General features: G+C 38.7%; 1 non-coding gene across 1 annotated transcript; it reads left to right on the forward strand.

Annotated features, from left to right (window-relative positions):
- The first annotated feature begins 12,751 nt into the window (after positions 1-12,751).
- Positions 12,752-12,858, forward strand: LOC131238331 (small nucleolar RNA R71). Its single transcript, XR_009167732.1, has one exon. It is a non-coding gene; the product is annotated as a small nucleolar RNA R71 (small nucleolar RNA).
- Positions 12,859-15,889: the final 3,031 nt, after the last annotated feature.

A 15,889-nucleotide genomic window follows, 5' to 3' on the forward strand; every position in this document is an offset into this window, starting at 1 on the left:
GAGTCGAATAAGCCTATATTCAATATGTTTTGACACACAGAAATATCATAATGGGCCCTAATAGTCTATCATTATAAAAATAATCCTTTTTATGGTGTGGCCTACTACAGATTTGGATTACTCTGATTTTTCAGCTCAACGCCTAAAATGATCTGAAAAATTGAATGGACGGCATGGATTAAACATGTACATCATGGGTGGGGCCTGTTGTGGGCCCACAGTCCCAACCCCTTTACACTTGAGCAGAATGACGATGCTTGCTGCATCGTCTTCTCGACGCTGGCAGCAGCGTCCACTCCCCATTTTATTTCATTTTATTTATTTATTTATATTATTATTATCATTTATTATTATTTTTTTTATGGTGTGGTGTGCACATGTGTGCAAGGTGTGAGTGTGTGAGAGTTTAACCAGCCTAAAAGGGTTATTCTTACACAGTTTGGATGACATACAAATATTTTGGTGAGGCCCACTATCAATGGGTCCACAAGAATTCTAGAATAATTTTATTTGATATATACATATATATATATTTTCTTCTATGCATCCACACCATTAATTTCATTATTATCATCATATCATCACAACTATTAAATCATCTTTTTATATGTATTCACCTATACATCCACACCGTTGATCACATCATTATCATCAAATCATAACCACTATTAATCATCAAAAAAATGAAAAGGGAATAAACCATAAGAGTGGAGGAGGTGTACTCACCTTGATGAATTACATGGATTGTTGAGATGGATGGAAGGGATGGAATTGATGGTTGAGATGGATGGAAGGGATGGAATTGATGGTTGAGATGGATGGAAGGGATGGAATTGATGGTGTTGATGGCCCACCAAAATCACTCCTCTCTCTCTCTCTCTTTATCTCTATCTCTCTCTCTCTCTCTCCATGGAAAATGGTGAAATGCTACGGGATAGAGGGGTATTTATAAAGAAATGGATAAATTTTTGGTTAAGTTAGCTTAGGCTAGGATCATGGTAATTAATATATGCTTTGTGATTAATGGTGGATTAAAGGGACATGAGATGGCATGGTGTGATGATGTCATTCATGAGGTGTGGCATGGAAGAGAGTTGACTTTTCATGCAGATGAGAGAGAGGAGGTATGGGTGTGTGACATCACACACATGGGTAGAGATTCTCTCACCCATGTGTGGCATGTACATGTGTGCATGACATGTGCTGTGCACATGCATGGAATGAAATACATGGTGCCATGTGCACATGATACACTTATCATTCTTCATGGCGTATCTCACTAACGGAGTATCATACCGATGCACGGGTGGTACCTTCACGATCGCAGTAACGGGGCAGTCAATATAAGATAGGTTTCGAGGTCTTGGGGTTCCGGTCAGTCGAGTATGTACTATGAACGACCAACCCAGGTCTAGCTAAGGGCATCGATCATCATGCACATATACATGGAAAATGGTACGGAATTGATGGGGTCTTTACAACATCGAATCTGACTCGATGACATCAAATAAGAGTCTTTAGATGTCCAACAACCACATAACATTTTGGACCAAAATTTTGAGATATCGAACACACCTTGATGACATCGAATGTGGCTGGACAAAATCGAATTAGAGATTTTAGATGTCTAACAAGCTCAGGTTAAAAATCCTTTAAATATTCAATGACATTGAGAACTAAGCAACTTATATCCAGCAACCTCAAGCTAAAAATCACTTGAAAATTTGATGACTCGAACAAACGTTCGATGACATCGAAAGTCAACATTTGATGACATCGGGAATCGAACAACTTATGTCCAGCAAGCTCAGGATGAAAATCACTTAAAAATTCAATGACTCGAACTCCATTCGATGACTCCAACTGCATTTGATGACATCGAAATTCAAATTTAGATGACATCAAATGATGTTCGATGACATTAATTAAAAATAGGAAAATGTCCAGCAAGCTTTGGAGAAAAATCACTTAAAAATTCGATGACTCGAACTCCATTTGATGACATCAAAATTCAAATTTCGATGACATTGAATCAAGTTCGATGGCATCGAATAATGATAGGAAAGTATCCAACAAGACTTAAACTTTTTCAGCAAAAATCCCAATGTCATCGAATTGTCACTCGATGACATCAATGGTGATATTCAATGACATCGAACTTACATCGATGACATCAAAAGCAGAAAAAATCTGCCCCTTTTTTTACCATTGAGATTTTTTCCTTTATATTTGAAAGGTTGGTTTCTAAGTTTGCATTGAGAAAAAGAGTGAGCTCTGAGAGAGTAATTTTTTACCTACCATCGTAAATCCTTTTTCTCGTGTAAGTTCATCTTTCAACCCTTTCTTAAATGCAATCATTGAACATTCAATAAATTGGATTGAAGAATGAACTTCACCATTCAAGGATCTTCCAGTAACCTATTTAATGGCAAATCATTATGCTGGAATCTCTTAAATGCCTAATACACTGGAATCTATGTGTCACCCAAAGATCAATATTCATTAGAGTAGATTCCTCTAAATACCTTGACCCAACTCCAACGACTTGCATTGGGAGCATCTATAGTTGTTGCGGTTCAAGGGAGCTAAAGATTCTTCATCATCAAGGGAGATTATCTTCATCATGTGCTAGAAACTGGGCTCACCTACTTACAAGTAAGTCATTAGAATCCAATGAATATGAGGATCCTTTCTTGTGTAGGATTGGTTTCCAGGTTGTATCTCACAATCTTATCAAGACCTTTTTATGGGCCTCCGACGGGAGAATACGCATAAATTCCTTGTGTAAGATCTAAAGTGCCTTGTGTAGGCATGATTGATTGCCTTGTGTAGGCATGTATGGTTGCCTTGGGTAGGCAATTCCTTGTGTAGGATATATCTATCTTGTGTAGACAATACCTTGTGTAGGTTGTGAAGGTTTATGATTAACCTGATTTAAAACCATCAAATAGTGTAATCCGAAACACTCTAGGGTGGAGTGCGTCAGCCAAGAGTGGAGTAGGCACATAGCCGAATCACTATATATCTCTATGTTTGTGATGATTCTTGTATATTTAGATTAATTGATTGATATGTTTAAATATGCATCATTTATGTTTTGCTGAACTTAAATCCCTTAAAATGCTTTAGAATATGAATGTGAATGATTCTCTGATAATCTTACTAATCTGAGTTTTAATTGGCAACCATTACAAGATGGTAAGATTAGAAATTTTGAAGTGTCCTATTCAGCCCCCCTCTAGGACACTTTGACCGATTTTATACTTCTACTATAACGGTTCTGCTGCAATTTCAATTGGTATCAGAGTGGGTTTCTCTTGAAAGGTTTAACAACCTCGAGGGAGATCCTAGCTAAAGTTGAAATTGTGGCAAAGGAGAGGGTCCATCAGTCTCACGTCCTCCCATATTTAATGGCTCCAATTATGCATATTAGAAGGCAAGAATGATCTACTTTTTGCAGACTTTGGATCATGATGTTTGAGAGATAGTTGAAAATGGATATGTTGCACCCACTGAACAAGCAGTGCTCGAAAATGGTACAACAATCTCTAAACCAAAACCAAAAGAAAAGTGGACTCAATTTGATAAAGAAATGAGGATGTGTGAAGCCAAATCCATGAATGCAATTTACTGTGGAGTTTCATTAGATGTGTTTAGTTAAATAAGTATGTGTGTAAACTCAAAGGCAGCATGAAAGTTATTAGAAACTACCCATGAAGGAACTAACACAGTAAAAATGTCAAGGATGTAACTCTTGACATCCCAATTCAAACACATAAAGATGGAGGAACATGAGACATTCATGGAGTTTTTCACAAGGATGAATGGTATATGTAACTCCATGGGGGGACTTGGGGATAGAATTCTAGTATCTAAAATTTATAGGAAAATTTTTAGATCCTTGTCGAAATGTTTTAACCTCAAAGTCACCACCATAAAAGAATGTAGGAACATTAAGGAAATGAAAGTAGAAGAACTAGTAGGTTCCCTACAAACCTTTGAAATACACCTCAAACCACACCCAAAACCCAAAAATAATGCTCTCAAGACCTCTAAGAACATAACTGTGATAGAGGAAGAGAAAAGTGAAAATGAAGAAGTTGATGAGGAGGTTGCTCTCTTGGCTCAACGGTTCAAAAAATTCTTTAACAATAACTATGGAAAACCATACAACAATAAGGGGAAACAATTGGACAACAAACGCCAAATAAGCAAACCATGTAGAAAGTCCAAAGAACCCTAATGTTATAATTGCCAAAAGTATGGTCATTTATCCACTGATTGTCCTACCAAGAAATCAAAAGGAAAGGTTATGACAGCCACATGAGATGACACAGATGAATCCAATTATGAAAATAGTGATTTTGAAAGTGATGGAGACCAAAAGTCTTTAAAAATACTTATGGCCTTCAACACCACAATCATTCCCAGTTCAAAGGACAATGAGGAAAAAGATGAGCAACAAGCCAAAGGGGCACCCTCCTCGGATGATGAGACAGAAGAAGAACAAGAAAATATACATGATGCTTATGATCAACTCTACATCCATAGCATTAGTGTCCTTAAAAAACTTGGCATTGCAGAAAATAAGAACAAATAATTGCAAAAGGATCTTGATGAAACATTAGAAATAAATACTCACTTGATCAATGATCCTCCATGTTCACTCCCCAAGTATAGGGTTGTGATGTAGTAATAAATTCAGTGAGACCGAGGTCGAATCCTAAGGGACTAAAACCTGTATGTAATCTGAAACTAAGTAGAACTAGAATTAGAGTAAGATGAAATCTAAGTCAAGTGTAAATTGAGGAATAATGTTGAAATAATTATCTAAAACTTAAGGAATTCAAAGAAAGGACACTAGGGATTCAGAGGATCCACTTGTAGAAATCAGGGAGATCTTATGCCTGTTTCAAGTATTCAAATGGACTTAGAGTCCTATCTTCATCCAGTTGAAGGGTGTAACCATCAAACTGAACTTCCTTTGGTATAGTTTTTAAGAGATGAAAGGTATATGAATTAGAATGCATTCCATCACCAAACCATGCCCATGAGACACAGTAAACAGCAGAATTAAACTAATTACCAACCAATCAATATGCTATGAAGGTTAGGAAGGGTACCGTCATCCGACCATGCCCAGGAGACGATGGTGAACAACAGGGCTTCCTGACATCATAAACATCAAAAGGAAAGGAACATGCTCAAGCTATCGTAGACCCATTGTAATTTTAGTCACAATAGACCATTAAAAACTAAAAATATTCCCTTAATAATCAAACTAATATTACTTTCAGTTCATAAATTAAATTAAAGGAATAAAATAGAGTCTTCCATCTCCTACAAGCTTCAACTCTTAGCCCTAACTAAGAGGTCTAGCCTAATATGATTGGACCAGATCTCTGGAAAACCATGATAAAAAAACTACAAATAAAACAAATAAATAAAAACTACTCCCTGTCTCTCTCTCTCTGCTACTGACGTTCTCAGCCGACTGATCCTGGAAAATTCAATGCCACTAACTCTCTCTTCTCTCTTCTCTTTATAGCTGTGAAGGACGGTGGATGGGAGCTTCTGCACCACACAGGCAGTGGAGAAAATCCGGGCGCGTGCGTAAGGCTTTTGCACTATGTGCCGTGAAACCACAAATAGCCTTACTTTTGGGAGGGATTTTCAGGACAGTGAACGTCCTGACCTTGGATCTGACTGCATGGTGGGGTTAAAGGCCCATTTCTCTAGTGTTTGGACGGTTCAGATTGGCCATCCGACCCTCTCTATGGACGTGTAACAGCCCGAAAAATCCTGGCGAATTCCAGACGCGCTGTACGTGCGTAATCCATACGCAGGGGAGCTACGCTGAAGCTTGGTGGGTCCCATCAACACTGTCAACAGAGAGATTCGACCCGTCCATTGAATTCCACTTCGAATTTCAGTTGAGAAAGGGTGTTTTTTCTTGGGTTTAGTGTGGGCCACGGAATCTGTAAACCCACCGACCATCTTCTGTTTGGACAATCGAAAACTGATCTCCGATGTCTTTTGAAATTTATCCACTTAGGCCGGAGTGATAAGGTCCATGTGCATCTCATGGACGGTCTGGATCGGACAGTTAATGTACGCTGGTGGCCCACAAGACCCGACGCAGGTGCTCTGTTCATAGTAATAGGGAATGGCAGTTGCCGTTTTTGAATTTGAATCGGTCAAGAGACAGGTTGACCACCTCTTCGTTGTCGTGCACGGCTAGTGCACTTGTGCACTATGCACACCCATCTCAAGGTGGAATCCATTGCACTGCTTATGAGAGATCTAATCCGTCCATCCTTTTTCTCATCTTATTTAAACTGTCAAGACTAATTTTGAAGCATATCCAGATAGTAGGTGGGCCCAAAATCAATGAATTAAAGGTCTGATCCATTTGTTGAGCCACTTTCAGAGGGATCCAATGGCTCAAATTTTATGTGTACGGTTAATTTATGGTCCTCAGCCCATATATGAAGTTTCAATCCGAATGAATGGTGGGAACCTTGTGATCTTGCGTTCTGAACGACTTTCAGGCCTCTTTAATGTGAACGGCTTGATTTTCTCGGATCTCTAGCATGTAAATCCATCAATCTTAGTCTCCTGGAGTCCATCCCTTGCCTTGGTGATGCATAAATGTTAAATCCATGCTTTTAGCATCCTTTTCAGTTCACGCTCATAAATGCACCCTGCATCACAAACACGATTAAATTGGGGCGTTAAACAGTATCATGTTATAAATCCAGGCAATAACTAGGTCTGATATGCAATATTTGACCCTCAACACAACCCCCAACTAGCATTTTGCTAGTCCCGAGCAAAGTATGCGAAAAATAAGTTGAGAATTATAGGACAATTTCTATGAACTCAAGTGATTTTTGAAAAACAAACCAGATACTAGATTTCTAAGATTCATGAATGTTGGGTATTACTTTCTCCTGGACTCAAACATATGGTAACTTCATAATCAAGTTCAAAGTATTAATCCATCAATTAGAATAATTCTAAATATTGAGTTCCATGGGTGTATAGTCTAATCTCGACTTATCATCATTAAAATTCACTTCTCTATTTCAGGATATCATTGGTAACTAACAAGAGAATTCATGATAACCAAAACTTGCCTCACAATTCAGTTTTTTTTTATAGCCTTTGATTTTTCTATTAAAAGTAATGTCAAGGAAGGGAATCAAATCCTCATCTATAGGGAGCAAACCTATGGTGAAGACTAGTCATCCAACTTTTCCCAAATGTCAACCATGGGGAATCGAATCTACACCTATAGGGAGCAAACCTATGGTGAAGTTCGTTCACCCAACCCTTTCCATAGGCAGCTATCTTGTAGCTGGGTATTTTCTTCTTGTTCTTTCATTCTTCTTATTGAATATGTGGACAAATTCCCAGGTTGGTTCCTTTCATGCTTAATGATCACCAAGTTACACTTCAATATTGAACTGAAAACTTAATGTGCAAGCAAGATGTGTCTTGTGAAATCATGACTCAATCAATGTTTAAAACCTCTAATCATGGATTAACAGTTTGAACATAACTGTGAAATCTAACAAATAACTGAATCCAAGAGTCATAAATTAAGAACATCACTTATCTTGTAATTCTAAATCCAAGATGGCCTTCAAAATCACTTCGAATTTATACGAAATTCCAGAAAAATTTTAAAAAATTCACAATTTTGGCGCTTGAGACCAAGAAAACACCGATTAAGAGACCTAATCTCCCATCCCCAACCTAAAACTACATTGTCCTCAATGTAAAAGATATATGAGCATGCATTGCACATGGGACAATGAAAGTAAATGAGAAGTGATGGAAAGATAATACCCGGATGAAGGAATCAAGAAGCTTTTCCACAAAGATCTCAGCATGAAAGCAAGTCAGCACAAGAGAGAAACCAACAAAAGCAAACTATCATAAAACAATGTAGAAAGCAAATTAACCTAGAACAACATAAAGCAAACTACCCTAGTCCTATGAAAACAGGAAACCTACCTATACCTCCATCAGACTAGGAGATCAATCCCGGTAAACAGGATCAGTTAAAGGCATGGACATGTCCTCTGTGTCGAATTTCTCGACAAATGGCTTTAGTCGATGACCATTTACTTTAAACTCCTTGCCATTATCGGGATCTCTTATCTCAACGGGCCCATGAGGATACGCAGTGATAATGGTAAAAGGGCTGGTCCAACGAGATCAAAGCTTACCTGGAAAGAGATGTAATTGAGAATTATACAAAAGGACTTTCTGACCAGGCGTGAATGATTTCCGTAGAATATGTTGGTCATGAAATGCCTTCATCTTGTCTTTGTAAATTCTTGAGTTCTCGTATGCGTCGTTCTGGATTTCTTTGAGTTCATTCAACTGAAGTTTGCATAGCGAGCCAACGTTGTTAAGATTGAAATTCAATTTTTTGATCGCCCAATAGGCTTTATGTTCCAACTCCATAGGTAAGTGGCAGGCCTTCCCATAAATAAGTCTAAAGGGAGACATTCCAATAGGGGTTTTAAATGCAGTACGGTAAGCCCATAAGGCATCGGTCAATCGGATTGACCAATCCTTACGGTCAGGGTTAACCGTTTTCTCCAAAATGTGTTTGATCTCTCTATTGAAAATCTCGACTTGCCCGCTTGTTGGTGGGTGATATGGGGTGCTCACCTTATGAGAGATATCGTATTTCTTCATTAAACTCTCGAATGGCCTATTACCAAAGTGTGAGCCCCCATCACTAATGATAGCTTGAGGCATTCCAAATCGGGAAAGGATGTTCTCTTTTAGGAATTTAATGACCGTGCAATGGTCATTATTCCGACACGGAATCGCTTCAACCCATTTAGTGACATAGTTTACAGCGAGCAAAATTTATAGATTTCCAAAAGATTGGGGGAATGGTCCCATGAAATCAATGCCTCAGCAATCAAATGCCTCGATGATAAGAATGGGATTCAAGGGCATCATATTTCGATGGGATAATGCTTCCAATTTCTGACAACGCTCACAAGCTTTGTAAAACTCATGACTGTCCCTAAACATAGTGGGCCAGTAAAAGCCACACTACAAAATCTTGGTCAGGGTCTTTTTAGCAGAAAAGTGACCACCACAGGCCTGTGAGTGATAAAAGGAGATGACACTCTGATACTCATCGTCAAGCACACATCTCCTCAGGATTTGGTCTGGGCAATATTTAAATAAATATGGATTATCCCAGAAAAAGTTGCGTACCTTGGTAAAGAATTTCTTCTTATCTTATGCAGTCCAATGTGTCGGTATGGAACCTGTGGCAAGATAATTAGCGATATCAGCAAGCCAAGGTGAATGGGAGACTCTGAACAGTTGTTCATCAGGGAACATATCATTAATATGGGTCACCTCAAGGGAATCAGAGACATTAAGGCGAGAAAGGTGATCAGCCACTACGTTCTCTACTCCCTTTTTATCTTTAATTTCCAAATTAAATTCTTAGAGTAGAAGGATTCATCTTATCAAGCGAGGCTTAGAATCATTCTTAGAAAGAAGATACTTGAGTACCGCATGATCTGTGTAGATAATGATCTTGGATCTGATCAGGTAGGACCTAAATTTGTCCAAGGCGAACACTATGGCTAAGAGTTCCTTTTCCGTAGTCAAATAGTTCACTTGGGCAGGATTTAGAGTCCTACTCGCATAATGAATGACGTAAGGCCTCTTATCTTTTCTCTGACCTAGAACCGCTCCAAGAGCATAATCAGAAGTGTCGCACATAAGCTCAAAAGGAAGGCTCCAGTCAGGTGGTTGTATAATGGGTGCACCAGTCAACATGCCCTTAAGCTTAGTGAAAGCTTCTTGACATGGCTCAGTCCACTCGTATGGTGCATCCTTTTGAAGTAGATTACATAAAGGACGAGAGATGAGACTAAAGTCCTTTATGAATTTTCTGTAAAACCCAGTGTGTCCTAAGAAGGATCGCTCATCCCATATGTTCTTAGGTGGAGGTAGGTTAGAGATAAGATCAATTTTTGCCTTATCCACCTCGATTCCTTTGGACAAAATAATATGTCTAAGGACAATTCTCTTATGAACCATGAAATGACACTTCTCCCAATTAAGTACCAAGTTCTTTTCTTCACATCTTTTCAGCACACTTTTAGGACTTTCTAAGCACTCGCTGAAAGATGAACCGAAAACAGAGAAATCGTCCATGAAGACCTCTAGATATTTCCCTACCATGTCAGAAAAGATACTCATCATATATCGCTGAAAGGTGGCAGAGGCATTACATAATCCGAATGGCATCCTTCTATAGGCAAGGTGCCGTAGGGACATGTAAATGTGATCTTTTCCTGGTCTTCAGGGGCAATTTTAATCTGATTGTAGCCCGAATACCCATCAAGGAAACAGTAATAAGAATGACCAGCTAGCCTTTCTAAGATTTAATCAATGAAGGGTAAAGGAAAGTGGTCCTTTCTCGTGACAGTATTCAGCTTCCTGTAGTCAATGCACATTCTCCAACCAATAGTAACTCTAGTTGGCATGAGTTCATTATTGGCATTGGCTACGATGGTGATCCCGGACTTCTTAGGAACCACCTGAGTTAGACTCACCCATTGACTATCGGATATGGTGTATATGATACCCACATCTAATAGTTTAAGAACCTCGGCCTTAACCACTTCCTTCATGTTTGGATTTAGTCTATGTTGTGATTACCGAGTTGTCTTCGTATTATCCTTAAGATAAATGTGATGAGTACAAATCGAGGGGTCGGTTCCCTTGAGGTTCGCTATCGTCCATCCAAGGGCTCCCTTATGCTCAATGAGAGTAGATATGAGCATACTCTCCTGTTCTTTCTCCAGGTGAGCAAAGATCACCACCGGGTATGTCTCATCTTGACCTAAATAGATATATTTCAAATCAGAGGGTAAAGGTTTTAGGTCAATCTTTAGCGGCTTGAGGTTAGACGATAGAGGCACTACATTAGTTTGGGGAAACTCTTTAAATTGTGGCCTCCACCGGTTAACTTCAAGTACTGGTGCAGTATTAAGCAAGGCACACGTCTCCCTAATCATGTCATCATCAAAATCATAGGAGTGAGCTAGGTACATCTCTAGAGGTTCAGAGGATAAAGTCAGAGGTGTCATATCTTCCACGAAAGAGTCAATCATGTTAATGTCATGGAAATCATCATCATCCTCTAAGTTTCTGCCGTTATTGAAAATGATGTTTGACTCCAATGTCATATTCTCAAAAGACATAGTCATGACACCATTCCTGTAATTGATAATTGCGTTTGAAGTGGCAAGGAATGGGCGACCAAGAATGACAGGAATCTAAGTGCTCATGTTATTGATGAGTTCGGTGTCCAGGATGATAAAATCTACAGGGTAGTAAAATCTATAAACTTAGACCAACACATCCTCAATTATCCCTCTTGGTATACGAACAGAGCAATCAGCAAGTTGTAGTGTGGTTAGGGTGGGTTTTAATTCACCCAAACCTAACTGTTTGTATACCGAGTAGGGAATCAGATTGACGCTAGCTCCTAAGTCAAGAAGTGCGTGATCAATTCGATAGTCCCCGATGACACATAATATGGTTGGGTTACCGGGATCTTTGAATTTTTGTGACATGTCTTGCTTTAGGATGGCACTCACTTTCTCAATCAAGAAGATCTTCTTTTGAATACTCTGCCATCATTTGGTTGTGCATAAGTCTTTTAGGAATTTGGCATATAAAGGTATCTGTTTTACGACATCAAGTAGAGGAATGTTGACTTTCACTTGTTTCAACACCTCTAGGATATCTTGAGAGTTAGAGAGAGGTTTTGGTGCGACCAACCGTTGGGAAAATGGAGCATCTGGCTTTTTTAGAAGTTCTGGTTCTAATTTTTGTGGGGCATCACTAGATCCATCATTGTTGTCCTCTTCTGGTTCTTGAGGCTTTTTGTACATAACCGGAAGGGTTTCATCAATGATCTTCCCACTCCTAAGAGTGGTGATGGATTTAGCGTGCTCCATTTGATTTGAAGAGCTAGGATTACTTATCTCGTATTACGGTTTAGGATTAGGGAGCGGTTGTGCAGGAAGCATCCCCTTTTCTATAACCGTCATACGTGAATCCATCTTTTGCATAAAATCTCGGATTACTTGGGTCAGCTCTTGCATGGAATTTTGAACCGGTACTTCTTGAGGTTTCCCCTAATTTAGATTTTGATTGAAGAAACCTTAAGGGGTAGCAGTTTGTCCACTCCTCCAACTGAAGTTTGGATGATTTTTCCAACCAGGATTGTATGCATTAGAGGTCGGTCCATTGAAAGGTCTTTGAAAAGTATTTACAGCATTAGATTATTCATTCAACACTTCTCGAAAGGTAGGTATTGTAGGACAATTTTCAGTTGTATGAATGTTGCAATCACAGATGCCGCAAACACTTTCATTAACCTTATCCTTCTTTCCTTTCATGGCCTCAAATTTTCTTATGAGCGTAGTTACTTTATACTTGAGATCATCTTCTTCTTTCAAGAGATATAATCCACCTTTCTCCTTAGCTTGAGTGGGCCTAAACGTGGTGTTTGATTTTGGGTAATAGTCCCATGATTGTGTTTTTTCAGCAAGACTATCGAGGTAATCCCATACCTCGTCGACATTTTTATTAATGAATTCTCCATTACACATTGTCTCGACCATTTAGCGCATGGAAGGTGTCAGTCCATCGTAGAAAAAAATTTGTAATGCACCACGTTTCAAAGCTGTGTTGTGGGCATGAACTAACCAAATCCTTGAACCTTTCCCAACATTGGTAAAATGTTTCATCCTCCTTTTAGGTGAAGTTCACGATTGCTTTTCTAAGGGTAATTGTTTTATGATGTGAAAAAAAATTCTTTATAAATTCCCTCTGCATATCATTCCATGTGCCAATGGATCTAGGACGCAGTGAATGTAACCACGTCGTAGCCTTCTCCTTCAAGGAAAAAGGAAAGAGTTTCAGCCTGACTGTGTCCTCAGACACATTTTAAAAATAAAAGTGACTATGATCTCATCAAACTCTTTCAAATGTAGATATGGTTCTTCAGATTCAAGCCCATGGAACTTAGGAAGGAGTTGGATAACCCCTGGCTTAATGTCATATATCCTGTATTTTCAGAAAAAATCATGCATGAGGGCATACTCACCCCCGCTGGTTGTAAATAATCTCGTAAAGTACAAGGCGGGGGTGCTTGATGCACCTCATTCTCATCCAGAATGTCCTCTACCCTAGGTTGGGGTAGAAGAGGTTGGTTCTCAGCCATCACTTCAATTAACTCAGGGGATTTCGAGTGGTGTCTAGTCCTGCAATGGATAGTTAACCCCTCAACCAATCCTCCCTCAGTCAAGAGACGTCGAGTGTTGTCACAGGTCCACTTGGGCATGAAACACTCGCAGCCCTTAATTAAATTCAAAACCTAATCCTAAGAAAGGAAATAAAAATCTAGAAGAAGCTTGGAAAGAAGATACCAAATTGGAGTCCCGAAGTTAAAAACCTGGAAAACAAAACAAAATAAGTTAGATTCTAAAAATAGAAGGACTAAAATTAGAAAATCCTTAAAAAGAAAGATAGAGGTAAACTAGTTTCTAAAAGAAGAAATTCCTAAAAGAAAGTGGAAATTTCTAAAATAAATTAGGAAAGTCCTAAACTAGAAAGTAAATTACTAAAAGAGATCTAAAAAATAGAAAGTAGAGAAAAAGCTTACCGAATTAGAAATTTCTATCTTAAAAGCCTACAAAATAGGAAGGTTAGTTTCTAAAAAAAAAGTCTGCAAGTAGAAAATTTCTAAAAATAAATTAGAAAACAAAGTAAGATTCTAAAAGAGTTAGAATTAGAAACTTGCTAAAAAAAAAAAAGAAAACAAATCCTAATCTAGAAATAGCAAGGAAGAATTAAGAAAGAAATTACCAATTTAGAAACCTATCTTAGAATCCTACAAAATGGGAAAGTTGGGTTAGTTTCTAAAAAGGGAAAAACTTTCTAAAATAAATGAAAGCCTAGAAATAGAAAATTTCTAAAAAAAAAAATAAAATAGAAAATTAGTTTTTAAAAAAGAAACCTAGAATAAAAAAGTTTCTAAAACTAAAACCCTAATTCTAAAAATGGAAAAAATTCTAACCTAAAATTAGAAAAATCATAATCTTAAACTAATCCTGAAATTATTTAATCTTAGAAAAACGTAACCGTCAATCCCCGGCAACGACGCCAAAAACTTGTTCACTCCCTAAGTATAGGGTTGTGATGTAGTAATAAACTCGATGAGACCGAGGTCGAATCCTAAGGGACTAAAACCTATATGTAATCTAAAACTAAGTAGAACTAGAATTAGAGTCAAACAAAATCTAAGTTGAGTGTAAATTGAGGACTAATGATGAAATAATTATCTAAAACTTAAGGAATTCAGAGAAAGGACACTAGGGATTTAGAGGATCCACTTGTAGAAATCAGGGAGATCATATGCCTGTTTCAAGTATTCAACTGGACTTAGAGTCCTATCTTCATCCAGTTGAAGGGTGTAACCATCAAACTAAACTTCCTTTGATATAGTTTTCAAGAGATGAAAGGTATATGAATTAGAATGGGTTCCATCACCAAATCATGCCCATAAGACAAAGTAAACAACAGAATTAAACTAATTACCAACCAATCAATATGCTATGAAGGTTAGGAAAGGTACTGTCATCCGACCATGCCCAGGAGACGATGGTGAACAATAGGGCTTCCTGACATCATAAACATCAAAAGGAAAGGAACATGCTCAAGCTATTGCAGACCTATTGTAATTTTAGTCACAACAGACCATTAAAAACTAAAAACATTCCCTTAATAATCAAACTAATATCAAATTCAGTTCATAAATTAAATTAAAGGAATAAAATAGAGTCTCCCATCTCCTACAAGCTTCACCTCTTAGCCCTAGCTAAGAGGTCTAGCCTAACATGATTGGACCAGATCTTTGGAAAACCATGATAAAAAAACTACAAATAAAACAAATAAATAAAAACTACTCCCTGTCTTTCTCTCTGCTACTGACGTTCTCACCCGACTGATCCTGGAAAATTCAATGCCTCTAACTCTCTCTTCTCTCTTCTCTTTATAGCTGTGAAGGACGATGGAGAAAATCCGGGCGCGTGCGTAAGGCTTTCGCACTGTGTGCCACGAAACCGCATACAGCCTTTCTTTTTGGAGGGATTTTCAGGACAGTGAACGTCCTGACCTTGGAATCTGACTGCATGGTGCGGTTGAAGGCCCATTTCTCTAATGTTTGGTTGGTTCGGATTGGCCATCCGACCCTCTCTATGGACGTGTAATAGCTTGAAAAATCTGTGTGAATTTCGGATGCACTGTACGTGCGTAATCCATACGTAGGGGAGCTACGCTGAAGCTTGGTGGGTCTCATGAACACTGTCAACAGAGAGATCTGACCCGTCCATTGAATTCCTCTCCGAATTTCAGTTGAGAAAGGGTGTTTTTTCTCGGGTTTAGTGTGGGCCACGGAATCTGTAAACCCACCTTCCATCTTCCATTTGGACGATCAAAAACTGATCTTTGATGTCTTTTGAAATTTATCCACTTAGGCCGGAGTGATAAGGTCCATGTGCATCTCATGGACGGTCCGGATCGGACCATTGATGTACGCTGGTGGCCCACAAGACCCGACGCAGGTGCTCTATTCACAGCAACAGGGAACGGTAGTTGCCGTTTTTGAATTTGAATCGGTCAAGAGACAGGTTGACCGCCTCTTCGTTGCCTTACACGGCTAGTGCACTTGTGCACTATGCACGCCCATCTCAAGGTGGAATCCACCGCACTGCTTATGAGAGATCTGATCCGTCCATCCTTTTTCTCATCTCATTTA

Source organism: Magnolia sinica, chromosome 2 (genome assembly GCF_029962835.1).
Source record: "Magnolia sinica isolate HGM2019 chromosome 2, MsV1, whole genome shotgun sequence".
Classification (NCBI taxonomy): domain Eukaryota; kingdom Viridiplantae; phylum Streptophyta; class Magnoliopsida; order Magnoliales; family Magnoliaceae; genus Magnolia; species Magnolia sinica.